Source organism: Uloborus diversus, chromosome 2 (genome assembly GCF_026930045.1).
Source record: "Uloborus diversus isolate 005 chromosome 2, Udiv.v.3.1, whole genome shotgun sequence".
Classification (NCBI taxonomy): domain Eukaryota; kingdom Metazoa; phylum Arthropoda; class Arachnida; order Araneae; family Uloboridae; genus Uloborus; species Uloborus diversus.
This window is the reverse complement of record NC_072732.1, coordinates 162601290-162613747: the sequence shown is the minus strand read 5'-3', so window position 1 is coordinate 162613747 and position 12458 is coordinate 162601290.

Genomic DNA, 12458 nt, shown 5'->3' with positions numbered 1-12458 from the left:
AACATTATGACCATATTTTGTCCATAATGAACTTCTTTTAGTTTCCACACTAATAAAACTTCATATTTTAAACAATACTTAGTAGTGTGTTATTAAAAACGCTGCACAGTCCGCACCTAAAATTTGTCCCTTTCAAAAGCGTGAAAACACAAACTTACAACACTTTTTGAAATTTCCAGTCAATATTTATCATTCATATTGTTTGTTTTACCAACACGAAAATCTTGTCACCACCAGAAAGAGCTAGAGGAATTCAAAAGCACAACGAAACTAAATTCTAGACGTAAACTCACTAGCGAAAACGACCCGATATGCGTTAAGTGGATATCATCCGAAAACTCCCGCTCATCCCGCGAGAAGAGAAAACTCCGGTCTGGTAGGGAGCGAACATCCCCCGCATCCTTACAGGGGTTGCCATGGTGATTGACCAGCGCCAAAAGAGCGCCAAGAGAGATTTAATGGAACTATGTTTTAAATATAATCCCACAGCCGTTAGTGTGAAAACGTAGTGCAAATAATTGGGTAGTGTCAAGAAAAATCATACAGTCAACCCTTTTTAAACGACCTCCTATTACTGCAACCCTTCCGTTATAGCGACCGATGCAAGAAGTCCCATTTCCTATTCCATAGATGCAATGTTATTCTACTGTCCATTAGAGCGTCCAAACTGAACCGTTCATCCCAATACAACGTCCTAAACTAAGATTCAATTTTTGTATTATCCCCTGGACTAACTATGTTCGAAAACTAATTTTTGAACATTTTTTTTTTCTAAAGGTAAAATATTTCCATTAAAATTAATGATTTGTTAAATTTGGGTCAAAAAAGTGGCGAAACTGCACACAAATGGTAGACACTGCGAATTATATATATATATATATATTTATATATATATATTTTTTTTTTTTTTGAAAGAGGCAAAAAAGCGGAAAGCTTCTACAATTGCAGCATATTTTTTTTTTAACTTATTTTGTTAATTTCTTGATTTTCTTTTAAAACGAAGCATAACTATGAGAAGTTATTCGCGCATTTATAAAAAAAAATGACTAAATAACATGCAATACGTTATAACGACCTCTCGTTACAAGTGACCGATTTTGTTTGGACGACAAGGGTCGTTATAACGAACCTCGACTGTATTTTTAATTTTCTTATTCCGAGAATTTTCGTAACTGAAAAACAAAACCAAAAAAAAAACCTATACACACGGATTATTTATCCGAAGTACAGGTGCTCTTGTGTTGTTTCCTCCCTCTGGTAATGTAAATATTTCTTGTAGTGTCCTGCCTGTAAATAAAAGTTATACTTTTTGCTTTCTTATTAGATGTCGATTCCCTCCTTATGAAGCAAAAGCACCCCTGTCCCCACAGCTATGCGACACGACAGCACACAACAAACGTTTTTCTAATGAAGAATCAGTTTGAAACTTTTCAATGTAGATAATGTTTAAAGTATAATATTGTATGAAAAAAAAACTTAAGATATGTTTTACTTACCTCAGGCTGAATTCTACGGAGACAACTGATATTTATCGCACATAAAGTACACTCCTGCCTGAAAAAAATATAAAGGAATTAAGAAACAACATGAATTTATTTTTGAAAAAATCAAGTACAGCAGAACCTTATTCAACCAAACCTAGTTTATCCGGCTCTCCGGATTAAATTTGTAGCTTATCTAAAAATGTTACATCTCCATAGATATTTTTTAACTATTCTGGCAAAAACGTATCTAAAAGTACGCGGAACATTCGCTTTTTTTTAAATTAAATGTATATGCTCCTGTAAAATTCGTACAGTTAATTTTTACTATCAAACATGATAAAATGTTGGATTGATCCTGCTTTATGCAATGAATGCACAATTTTAAACCAGACGACAGGGGACTAAATCTTTGTTAAGAAATTATGGGGAAAATTGTTTGGATTTTTTACATAGTTTAACATTTCTATGTATTTTTGCTACAGATAATTTTGCGTCGTGGTGAACGGTAAATCTGCTCATTTAAAGATTTGCTTTGCTAATTACTCACTAGTGGTACCCGCACGGTTTTGCTCGTAGTAGAAAATTAAAAGGTTTACTTTTGTTTCGCCTGTAATTTGCAAATAATGTATGGTGAATTTCTCGCGAAATGGCTTGCCCATGTTACAGTTCCACGTTATGATAACTTGGTAATTTACTCGTCCATTTTATAATAAATTTATTAGAATAAGAATATTAATTTAATTAGAATAGAAAAAGAACAAAATCGAATTTTCAAAAAATCGCTTCGAGGTGCACACCCCAATGCTACAAACTAAACTTGTGCTAAATTTCATGGAAATCGGCAGAACGGTCTAGGCACTATGCGCATCACAGAAATCCAGACATCCAGACAGACAGAGATCCAGATATCCAGACAGACTTTCAGCTTTATTATTAGCAAAGAAAAGATACTACCCAGATTATCCGGATTTTCGATCAGCCCGATAACTTTTGGTCCGTATTATTTTGGATAAACGAGGTTTTACCGTATTCTGAAATGAAAGATTGTAACCAGATGAGTATTACAAGTTTTTAAAGTTAATAGTTTGGCATAAATGTTTGGTCAGTTTTTTTTTTTTAAATTTATACTTTTATTCATTCTAAATATTATACAAAAAGAACACTAATGAATCAAGTTAAATATAGTTATATAGAAGAGCATGAAGAAATTATTATCAAAAACATAAATTGACTACACGGTACGAAATGTGTCTAATTGTAATGTAAAATGAAAGTTACAGTTAAAAATTGTAACATAAAAAAAACTATTTCTTTAAAAACATATTTTAAATGAATTCATTTATATATCTTTAGCCTAAGATACTCTTAGTTAGATTTGATTTAAATAATTTTCAATCATAGTAACCGTTTCTAAGCGGTTCAATTAAATAAAACAATAATATTGTACAATTATTAAAGAAACGGCCAAAAAGAGAGTGAATTTAAGTTTGGAAAAAAGAGTCAACTAATTGAGGTTTATAGGTGGCAAAAATCACATTAGTTTAAAAAAACTAAAAAAAATTTAAAAAAAAAAAAACAAGAGAAAAACAAAACAAAAATAAGCACTGTATTTATATTTAAACATTATAATTTAAATTGCACCACTACATACACTGTTGCAAACCATGTACAATAAAATACACAGTTGATTTTTATCAGTTTTATGATTCAGATTGGTTACGGGGAACATAAACGGCTTAAAGATATTTTTTCGATTTAGTTTGCATTGGCATACAATTAAGTTATTTCCTTGTATATTGAATAAGGCGTGTGCATGCTTTCAAATTTCCATTTTATCTAATCCTGTTCAGAAAAAAATACAAAAGTGAAGAACAAATGTCATATTTTATTTATACTTATTCTACCACACGAGGTTTGTCTTGGAAAAGTTAGAGCAGAAATCTAAAACTTCAATTATCAATTCTACTTACTGCACGAGCGCGAAAATGAATGTATTTTTTTTTGTCAGGTACAAAAAGAAACGACGTATATGTAAGAATTGAGATATTTTGCGATGTATTGATGGTTGCAAATTTTATATCTTTATTGAGCTGTTACGTAATTTTTGTATGATAAAAAATATTATCGGGGAAATTTTCTCTTAGAATAGCGTTGTAAATGTGGATTAATATCTCGTGCCTAAATTTTGAAGAAAGGTAAATTTTTTTTAATCCTTGAAGCTCATTACGCACTTTTAAAGTTTTATGCCGAAAAATAGGAATAAATTTCAAATTAATTACAACATTTAAACCAAGGTTGTGTGTTATTTATTGTAAAAAATGAATAAGGAAACTTCAACCTGTGACTAGTCACAAGAACGTCCAATTTGAGTATTTTTTCATAAAAATCACGCCCCGGGCGAAGTGAAAACAATAAGTAATCTTGATTTCTAGAAAAAAAAGAATTACGTAAGAGAAGATAAAAACATGCGAACTATAATTTTTAAAACAGGAAGAACTGCATTGAAGTATCATAAAGTTTATTCATATATTTCGCTGTAGTTATTATAAAACATGAACTTTCAGAAATCTAAACATTGCTTATAAATGAAAAATTTCATACGTTTATGATAGGGGGGAAAATAGTCAGGACATGAGTAAATGTTAAGTGCATTATTTTAGAGAAAATTCAGGGAAAACCATACTAAAAGATGAAAACACACATGCAAGTTGCTTTATAGGTACGCAAATCATTGTAGCGACATTCGTTAGAAAAAAAAATAGTGCTTGGGAAGAATTTAGTTTAGTTTAGAGAAATGAAACTTATATATAACTATAAATAAACTTATATGCTTAGTTAAAATTTTCAATTGATTAATGCTTCCAAATCAATGGTGAAGAGCAAATGTGATAAGAGGATTGTTATATAAATGATGCCACTATTTTTTTAACAATTTTTACCCCCTTCCTTTTTGTCACAAAGTGTCACACTTTACTCTTCCTCCCCCCCCCCTTGCTACATGCCACCCAATTTTTCTTTAAACATTCTCCTTAAAAATGTGTGATGTCACACTTCTTGTTACCCCTCACAATCCCCTTTGCCACAAACTGACAATTTAATGAGCCTCCTGCCTCCACTTTGAAGCTTGACACCATTTATTTACAACCCCGATCAGGTGAATCAGAGAAGATAAAAGGAATGTACTAAAAATATTTTTTAAATGTGCCAGTAGGGCAGTATATAAACCAATATAACCACCACGTTAGGGTGGTTTTTTTTTTTTTTCCCCAGCTCGAGTCCAGGACACTCCCTATTTTTTTAGACTTACTAATAGTATTAATCTGTAAAAGTTTTAGCTTCTTACTCAAATTTTAAGAGGGTGCTTAATGACCCCTCAATTTAACATTAGCCGTAGCACAGAAATGTCACAAATTTATAAACGTTTAATTTCCCTAGCTGTTTTTTGGAAATAATTATTTTATTGCAATGTATATGCATAATACTCGTGTATATTATAATATGTAGGTTGTTTTTTAATTTCAATGCATTTTTAACCCCCTCACCCCATACTGAGGAAGTTTGAGGGTTGTTTTAAGGGAAGTTAAGGGTCGAAGTCTAAGGTTGAGCACCCTCTTTCAGTTGAAATAGAGAGCTAAGATTCTTCCAATATATTGCCATCCACAAGTCTAAAAATATTGAGGGGTGTCCTGGGATATCTAGGAGAAACTTTTTTTGTACATGTATTTTTGAACCTCCCTACACCACGGCTTTGAATGTAAGCACGGATGTACAAGCAGATACGCGTCTTAGAATTGATGTTTATGCAGCGTACAAGGACGCTCGGATGAGCGGAGCTCACGGGAGGACGTAGTGACCTACAAAAAATTCCGCATTCGGCAAATTTTGTCTGACGGTTCGTCAAATTTGGTGACATAGTTTTAATATTGTAATTTTGAAATGCCCGAGTGTCCCTTTTCATTCGATGCAACTATGTTGCATACCGGTATTTTTTCATTTGGCAAAATTTGGAGTTCTGTTTGGTGAATTGAGGCAGTGAGAAGCAAAGGGATTCAAGTGGACATTTTCAAGTTTTGAGTAAAACACTTTCAAAGATTAGCTCCTTGGTAGGGGCTTTCATTGCATTTTTTTCCAAATCATGCTGTATAACAGCAACTACCAAAACTACTAGTACCATCTCTTGCCCCAAGACAGAGAAGAGATTCACCTAACACGTGTACTGGTTATCTCCAAATTTTGTCAAATCTCTACTAGTACTATCTCTTGCCCTAAGACAGAGGAGAGATTCACCTACCATGTGTACTGGTTATCTCCAATTTTTTAATTTTGCCACTTACATCCCTTTGCTTCTCACTGCCTCAATTTCCACCCTCCCAAAAATGTAAGTTCGGGGCACCCTTGAGGGTCTGTCGTGCTTGACAAATATTAAACGGTTAATCCTGTCAGTCGATTCGCCATCTATTAAGCTAAACATGTTCGATGGAATAGAAAGTTGGTGATATCACAAACAGGAAAAAAAAAATGTTTGGCCGACTTACATAGTATGGGGAAAAAGCATCCAAAATAAACGATTACCTTGATAAATCATAATTCTGACGCATAAATATGCTTTCAAGGAATTAGAAAGCGATTTAGATCGTCTGCTTATTAAATGAAACTCCCAGGTTCTACAACTATTTACACCTTTGTAAAACATCATTACTGCATTCCAACCGCCAACGTGCTCCCGTATTACAACGCATTAGCCGGCATGTCGGAAAAAAACGAGGTTGACCAGCATGCCGGGAAATTCAGATTTTCCGGCATACCAGATAATTTGATGGCTATTTTGCAACTAAACAAAAGTAAATTTCCCCATTCAGTTCCAATCAGAAAGCAAACCATTTTCACTGCGATTCGTTCATATATTTTTAAAATAAATTTATTCAGTTCCTTTTAGAGAGGTAAGTTTAGTTTTTACTTTTTAAATAGCTATGGTAAATTCTTTAGCACTAGCTTAGGAGAGGTAACTTACTAATTAAATGTTTGCTTAATTTTACTTTATTTTTGATAAAGTTATTCGTTATTGAAAAATATTTTTAGTTAAAATAACAAATGACATTGTTAGTTAATATTTTTTAGAAAGTTAAGCTGTTTATTAATACTAATAAGATATGTTTTGAGGGTCTTTAATCTCTCTCGGGAGTCTTACATCATCTGAGAGATGTTCAAAGTTTAAGACGTCCTTTAGGAATCTGCTTAAGACGCCTCCACTTCACTCCTGGTATTTTAAAAAATCCCCAGGCAGCGCCTTTGCTCTTGTCGCGTATTGAACCATCCAGGTCAAGATCAGCAGACTCAAGAGTGGACATACTAAGAACCTTATTTTTACCAGCGGAGAGAAAAGCTTACAGACTTGCACTAAATGTGCTTCGGCTGAGGCTTCTCCTTCCCACCTTCTTGCGTATTTGGGACTGACACATAAAGATCTAACGACTAATCCGCTTTTAGTGTACGACTTTCTAACAATACATAAACTCTTGGACCTGGTCTAACTTCGAATAGATCAGGGGGAATAAGCCACAACAACAACAGATATGTTTTGAATTTATATTACTTGTTAAGCTGAACATATATTTTTATTAGCGTGATTTTTTTTTCCTAACCTCAATTTTTCCGGCATGCTGGCAGGGACCAGGCAAGTGTTATTGAAAATCTGGTGACCTCCGAATTTCTTGGCCTGCCGTCTAATGCGACGTAATACGGCAACTTCTAATAAAGATACGGTAATCACTGGGTTCAAAGCAGAAACTGATCCTTTCTGTGAGCAGAGTAGATCTTCACTTTACTCTCTAATGAACTTAAGCTTCGCAAATTCTAAATAGAAGGGAGAGTGATTTGGAGTGAGTGCATGACCGGTTCAATGCGTGCGGCTCGGAACTGACCGTACTCGTAATCAATTTCTTAGAGTTTGCTGTGGTCACACGCTCGATATTACACTGCAAACGAAGTGCGACGCCCTACACTGCAGTGAGCAGGTAAAGGACAGTAACATGCATTATTTTTTACTTCCTTTTACAAAAAAGGAAGTATTGTATTCGCGAAAAACTTTTCACTCAAAAATCGACCTTAATTTCTATTTTACTCACCCCCGAATGAGTATTGAGTTTTTTTTTCAGCTCGTTAATTTTTGTTATCTATGGTACAATTGCTTTAGTGTATGTATAGTACAATTGCTTTTTTGCTTTTATTTGCTTCATTGTATGAGTTTATTTTGTTTCCGCTGGGAAAAAAAGCGCCAAAGAAATGTCTAATTCCAACATTTCCCCATTGTTAGTAATGAATCCAGAATGCGTTTCTTCAAATATCTTGAAAATTCATTTCGGATGATACTCCCGTTTACCTGGTGCTCACGGCAGTATTGCTCCCTGGTGAGTGTGACGGTCTTGCACTCAATGAACCACCTTCTGCTGCCAGAGCCCGATCCTTTTAAGATAATACCTTCACATTACAATTGATATGAAATATCATGCACAATACTGCCGCATGCAGGTAAACGGCAGTAACTGCAGAAACGAGTTTTCAAGAGTTTTTAAATAACGCGTATTGGGTTCAATACTAACAATAGGGAAATGTTGGTTTTACACGTTTTTTCCGAGAAAACCAAATAAGCAAGTTTGTACGATAAAATTAATGTGTAATAAGGAAAAATTGAGGTAGTGAGAAGCAAAGGGATGCAATGGAAAAAATTAAAAATTTGGAGATAACCAGTACAAATGATAGGTAAACCTCTCCTCTGTCTTGGGGCAAGAGATAGTACTAGTAGCCCTGGTAGGTGCTGCTGTATAGCATGATTTATAAAAAAAAATCAATGAATGCCTACCTAGGACGTAATCTGTATACGCGTTTTACACAAAACTTGAAAATGTCCACTTGCATCCCTTTGTTTCTCACTACCTCAATTTATGAAAAAAGGAAACATGAGAAATTTGCAGTTGCTGTCCTTTACCTGCCCATGGCAGAGTACCTGCCAGTTTGGCCTGCAATTCTGCTGAAAGAAGTCCATTTATCGTACACATTATGCACTGAATCATTTAAAAAACCATTTTTGATATTAGTTGCATCCAAATTTTAATAAAATATCTCATTATGTCCTGAATTTTTTTTAATTAAACATTTTTAAGGAACGTACCATTTTACTCAACAGAAAAATATAATATTGTCTCTTTCTTTCCTCAAATATATTCATCACGCTAGCTGAAAGCTCTCGTTATACTAAGGTAATAACCAGCTGTGAAAAATATTTAAAGGATTATGTAAATCCATAAACTGGTCTGAGACTTAAAATAACTGATAAACAATTGAAAAGGTTAATTAAAATATATCCAAAATTAATAGATTTTAGATCTTTAATTAGAGATGAATTTAAATGTTTAATATTATTGTTGTTTTTTATCGGATTTTCAAGTAAACTCGTCTGAAAACGAATGCTAATAATCAAGAGGTAGGAAAAAAAAATTGAGAATTTTAATAAATTTGATTATTCCGACCTTTAAACATGAGAAATCATGGCGTAAAGCTCAACCATGTACAAAAATCAATGACAAAATCCTCTACACTAAAAAAAATTGCTTAACTCTACTCCATAAAATTGGTGGCAACTTATCTGCCACCAGTACTCTGGAGTAACTTAACTGATATACTGGTGTAAAGTTGCACATCGCTTGTGGAAGGTTTTACCATGGTAATGTAACTACAGCGTAACGTCTCACTCTTTTCTGCGCAAGGTTACACCAGAATTTTCTGTATGCTTTCTGAGAAATTGCTTGAAAAGTTACACATTAGCAAAAATTAATCATTCAACTGACTTTCTTGAACGATTTATCAAGTTCATGCTTTTTAACAATCTATACACCAAATATTTTAATATACAATATTTATTTATTTTAATATACAAACCAGACATTTTTATTGCAGTAAGAGAGGAAATGACCTGAGTGGTGTCTGAATGCGGAACGCGGATCTCACAGATTCGCAAAAAGCAAGATAGCTTTTGAGGAACTTTGACCGCACCGCTACGTAGGATGGTTTACTTTACGCTAAAAAAAGTTTACCTGCTCTACGCCGCTTCTGCTCTTTACGCGTGCGCTTCGAATGGGGGCGTTTCCAATATTTTAAAAGTACTTTTTTCTGAAAGAGCATGCTTAAAAACATGGAATCTGACCAATTTTTAAATAATTTCTTTAAGTTTAATATTTTTAAAAAAATTACTTAACTCGCTGCTCTTTTATTGTTTAATGCTTTTGCCGATGACATCACAAATGATGAAATGCCAGTCAATGTTGCCATTCACGGTTTAAAATATTTAATTCGCATCTTTACTCACGTGTATTGGCAACGATGTGGTTGATAGCAAGAGTAGAGCACAATTGTATTTCGTTTCTTGATTATCATAACGTGGAAATACGGTAGAAAGATTGCACCATAGTGCATCATTTGTGACGTCATAAAGACCACGCCTTGTTTGTAGAATCGGACAGTTTAAAAAATTAATTAAAAAACAACTGTTGGGAAAATAAAAGTATTTTCTGAGTCCATGTTTTTTTTTTTTTTTTTTTTTTTTGCTTATTCTATCAATTTCAGTGAAAAAAAGTACTACTTTTGACTGAAGGAAACAACCCCATTCTACTGAAATCATAGTGCAAGATTTCTACAACAATCTGAGTTCTTAGCACAATGATGCTACACACATCAGAATTCGTGTAACGTTACACCCATTAATACTGATAACCTTACACATTTTTTTACAGTGTAAGAAGAAAACTCCATTGTGTTTGTTCATGAATTTTAGACGAAAACGTTCCCTAACGTTACTGCTTAGTTCTGGTCATATTAAAATTAATAGTGGACATAATTATAACAACAGTAATCTCAGATGTGACAGACCGAAAAATCAGAAAAGTTTGGAATTAAATTATTCTTCAAAACCTTGGTATTCCAGGAGATTTTGGAATATTGCAGCAAAAAATATGACAAATTTTTATGGAACGTTTAAAATGTAAGTGCAACAAGTAAAGGATTAAAAATATTTTAATGATATTTTAATCACGTATACGTGTCCCACCACCTTCAATAACCTAGAAAAATCAATGAGGTAAAATTAGAATCTTTAAACTATATTAGCAATGTGCTCTTTATAAGCTTTTTATTTATGCTTTATCTATTTAAGCTCTTTCTCAGTAAAAAAACATTTTTATATGTAGTTGTAAAGCGATTATAAAGCATTACAACCATATTGTGAATTTGGAGAATATTGAACTGGTTTCTGTCAAAGTTGAGGTGTAGCAAAACTTTAACAATAAGTTTTAAAAGTTCAAAAAACAGTAAATTTTTTAGAGGAAAACTTATTTTACAGCTGATTGATGGTTTTTTTTTAATCTATATTTCTTAACCTCAATTTTTGGACAAAAACTTTTTTTTCTCTTCATCCATCTATTTGTCTTAGAATTTGCGAAAATAAACTTCATAAATGCACATTAGTCTCAAAGTCTAGAGAAAATGCTAGGCTAATTTAATATTTCATAGTGTTTTTTCAAAAGTAACAAATAAATTATTTGTTGTGAGCAATTCAAATTCAAGTAGTAAAAAATCCTATTTAAGTTATCTTAATTTTTTTTCTTACGATTTTTTTCTTGCTATTCAATTTCTAATCCGCTATTATGCAGGATTTATGTTTCATAACACATTTATTTATTTATTTAATTTTACATTTTATTAGTAAAACATCGAACAGTTATTATTTGCATTAAAAGATCTTGAATACCAGTAAAGCAATTTTATGTGTTAACTAGTGGCACCCGCACGGCTTCGCCCGTAATAGAAAAATTAAAGGTCTTTTGGTTCGTCTGTATATTTACAAATAATGTATGGTGAATTTTCTCACCAATTGGCTTGTACCGACGTTACAGTTCCACGTTATGATAATTTCGTATCTCGCCAATTGGCTTGTGCCCATGTTACGGTTCCACGTTATGATAATTTCGTAATTTATGATAGTTTTTTTCTTAAAATTGGAATAAAAAAAGAACCACATCGAATTTTCAAAAAATCGCTTCGAGGTGCACACTCCCATGCTACAAACTAACTTTGCGCCAAATTTCATGAAAATCGGCCGAACGGTCTAGGCGCTATGAGCGTCACAGACATCCTACAGACATAAATTACTTAAAGCAGACGCGAAACCGTATACAATAACTTGAGTAATTAAACATATAACCAATATAATATATCAAATGATGCGTATGCACCAATATTGCAAGATTTTTTAAAGGAGTTTTATAGCGAATACTATAAAATAATCAAATTTTTATGCACTTTATACGCATAGTTTTTAAAAATATTAATTCAACCCTTACTACGATAAATCTTTCAAAGGAAGTAAATTAAACAAATGAAAAAAAAACTACACTTTATGACTATTGGATTAGCTGAAGCATTAATAAGTCGTCATAACTAATATGTGTTGGACATTATCCAAAAGTACTATTTGCATATATTTTATTTTCGCAACCATTTTGAAAAGACAAAAAAAAAAAAAAAAACCCTAAAATTTAATGTAATAAAAAATAGTTCTCATAAATCTTTCTTAAAAAATTGATTTGTTAGCAGCTAAATATTTTTATTAAAATCATAAATAGAGAGAACATTTTTTGAGTATTAAAATCAGTTTTGAATAAAAGAAAAAAAGCGAAGGAAGCTTTAGTAGTTTTTTTTTAAAAAATCAGACAGAAAAATTGAAAATTATAAAAATATTAAATGTTTAAACACAGTTTTAGAAAGTATTACATTAAAATTGATTATAAAAAAGTATGGATGAATTAATCTTTTAATTTATAAAATGCAAATAAAATTAGAGGAAAAAAACTTTTAAAATACAAAAATGTGCTACTTTAAATATTTTTTGTAGATCTGTCATAAAGCAGTGTTTAACTTGCTATA